Source organism: Elephantulus edwardii, unplaced genomic scaffold, assembly GCF_000299155.1.
Source record: "Elephantulus edwardii isolate Elephantulus edwardi_28Jun2011 unplaced genomic scaffold, EleEdw1.0 scaffold00086, whole genome shotgun sequence".
Classification (NCBI taxonomy): domain Eukaryota; kingdom Metazoa; phylum Chordata; class Mammalia; order Macroscelidea; family Macroscelididae; genus Elephantulus; species Elephantulus edwardii.
This window is the reverse complement of record NW_006399836.1, coordinates 11,480,178-11,483,600: the sequence shown is the minus strand read 5'-3', so window position 1 is coordinate 11,483,600 and position 3,423 is coordinate 11,480,178.

The window sequence follows — 3,423 nt, the reverse complement described above, 5'->3', positions numbered from 1 at the left end:
TCCAGATTTCTTGGCACAACCTGGTGAGCACGTGCAGCATCTGTTTGTTGAGCTATATCAGTTGGTATTCCACGAATTCTTGAGGCCTTGTTTACTGCAAATTCCCTCAGAGCAGTTTGAGCTTCTTCCTTCATCACTATTACTTCTTTTTTTGTTTGTTTTTGTTTTATACTGGTTTATTTACAAAGTTTGAATACATTGTCTTTCACACCAGATCTTTCCCATTTCCTTCACACACACCGCCATCCAATTGTGCGACCCTGATGATTAAACCACCCACCCCCATCCATCCTCACCCCTCTGCTTCCACTCTCCCCGCCCCCCTTGGATCCTCATACTCATCCTACAATGATGGTTTTATATAGTATTAGTCTTTATGGGACTGAGTTCACTCAGCATAATGCTCTCCAGTCCCTCCCAAATTAGGTTGTAATTCACAAAATCATTGCTTCTGCGTGCTGAGTATTCTAACATGTGAATATACCGTAAGTTCTCAATCCATTTGTTGTGGTCAGACATCTGGGCTGTTTCCATTTTCTTGCAATGGTGAATAATGCTACTGTGAACATTGGTGTACAAGTCTCTGTTGGTGCCTCAGTTCTCATTTTCTCTGAATATATTCCAAGCAGTTGAATATTCCTATCTTGCCACATCTTCTCAAATATTTATTATTTACTGTCCTGTTAAAGTGTGCCACTGCTACTGGAGTGAGATGGTATCTCACCATGGTTTTAATTTGCATCTCTCTTATTGCCAGTGATTTGGCAATTTCTTCATATGTCTGCTGGCCACTAGAATATCTTCCTCTGTAAAAATTCTTTCCATGTCTTTTGCCCATTTTGTAATTGGCTTATCAGAGCATTGCCACTTAATCATATATCATTTCATGAAATTCTTCTGTGTTGGCAAGTTCTTTTTGGTACAATGACTCTGTATACTCTTTCTATCTTCTTTTAATGCTTCCTGGATCAGTCAATATTCTGCCCATAGCATCCTTAAGTATTGCAGCCTGAGGCTTTAATTTGTTCTTCTATTCTTTTAGCTTAAGAAATGTTGAGTAAGTTTGACCCTTTTTATTTTTTGATCCAGCTCTTTGCAAATTATAAGATTTTTCTTTCTCTTCCTGAAGTGCACTTTGAAATCGTGTGTTCAGCTCCTTAACTTCCTGTTGCCTTAATTTATTAATTACAAATATGTTTTATAAGAAACATAAATGGCAACTATATATGTGACTTCACCTGATGGTCTACACAGGAATCAAATTGGTTATATCTGTGGAAAGAATCATTGGAGAAGCGCAATATTGTTGCTGTTGTTATACTGATGTGCCGTCGAGTTGACTAGGATTCATAGCAACCCTATCACAATACCTCTGAACTCTGCTCTATCCTGAGCCAATCTCATTGTCTCTGACACCTCTACCTTCATAGACCAGTTACTGGGCCAATCTATCTCACCCAGGGTCGTCTTCTCCTGCACTCTCCCTCCACCCTACCAAGCATGATATTCTTCTCCAAGGACTGGTCCCTCTTGGCAACATGTCCAAAGTTTGTATGACAGAGCTTCAAAATCCTTGCCTCCAAGGAGCAACTCAATAGCAACTATGAAAACTTGGCCAGGTACGGATTGTGGAGTAGCATCAGCTACTCATAATTGCAATTGCAAACTGAATCTAGGGAAAATGAAATCAAATTCACAAGAACCAATATTGGCCTTACGTCTATCCTATCTGAGTTTACAAACCATGTCAGGAACAGATTTGAGGCCTTGAACACTAATAAACAAAGACCAGAAGAACTGTGGGAGGATATCAGAAATATCAGCCATGAAGAATGCAAAATGTCATTACAAATACAGAGGATGAAGGCAGAAAAGGATGTCAGAAGAGAGCACACATTCTGAATTGGAGAGCTCCCTAGCTGGAAAACATGGACGTGGTGACAGAAATGAGGATGGAGGTTGAATGATAGAATTCTGCACGTTCAATGATTTATTCATTGAAAATACCTTTTATAGGAAACACAAATGCAGGCTACACACATGGATTTCACCTGATGGTATGCACAGGAATCAAATCAATTACATCTGTGCAAAGAATCACAGGAGAAGCTCAATATCAGCTGTGAAAACCAGGCCAGGAGCTGATTGTGGAATAGACCACCAACTACTCATATGCAAGTTCAAGCTGAAGTTGAAGAAAATAAAACCAAGTCCACAGGAACCAAAATTTGAACCTAAGTCTGTCACACTCAAATTTCAAAACCATCACGGGAACAGGTTTGAGGCCTTGAACACCAATAAGCAAAGATTAAATAAACTGTGGGAAGATATCAAGAATTAATGTCCATGAAGAATGCAAAAGATGATGACAAAGGCAGAAGAGGAAGAAAAGACCAAGATGGATGTCAGATGAGACTCTGAATATTGCATTAGAGCACTAAGAAGCCAAAGCTAAAGGAAGAAATCACGAAATTAAAGAGCTGAACAGAAAACTTCAAAGGGTAGTGTGGGATGACAAAGCAAGATATTATAATGAAATGTGCAAAGAGCTGGAGTCAGAAAATCAAAAGGGCTGAACTTACTCAGCATTTCTTAAGCTGAAGGAATTGAAAAAGTAATTTAAGCCATGAGTGGCGATACTTAAGGATGCATTTGCACAGAATGTTGAAATAAGAGGGAAGGATTATACAGAGTCACTGTACCAGAAGGAATTGGCCGACACAGAAGAATTTCATGAAACAACGAATGAGCAAGAGTCTGGTAATGAAGAGAGAAATTCAAGTTGCTTTGAAAGAATTGGCAAAAAACAGGGCTCTAGGAGTTGACGGCATACCAATTGACATATTTCAACAAACAGAAGCTGCCCCGGATGTGCTCACTAAGTTGTGCCAAGAAATGTGGAGGATAGTCACTACCCAGCTAACTGACTGGAAGCGATTTATATTTGTTCCCATTCCAAAGAAGAATGACAGAATGTGGAAATTATTGAACAATATCATTAATATCACATGCAAGCAAGATTCTGCTGAAAATTATCCAAAAAATGGCTGGAGCAACATGTCAACAGAGAATTACCAGATGTGCAGGCTGGGTTTAGATGAGGTCATGGTACTAGAGATATTATAGCTAAGGTTAGATGGGTCTTGGCAGAAAGCAGAGAGTACCAGAGGAATGTCTATCTATTTCATTGACTATGTAACGGCTTTCGACTGTGTGGTTCACAAGAAACTGTGGCTGACTCAGAAGAATGGGAATCCCAGAACACTTGAGTGTGCTTATGTGAAACCTATACTTGGCCCCAAAGGCAGTCATCAGAACAGAGGAAGTAGACACTGCATGGTTCAAACTTGGGAAGGGTGTCCAACAGGGATGTATTCTGCCTCCATACCTATTCAAACTGTATGCAGAACAGATCATCTGTGA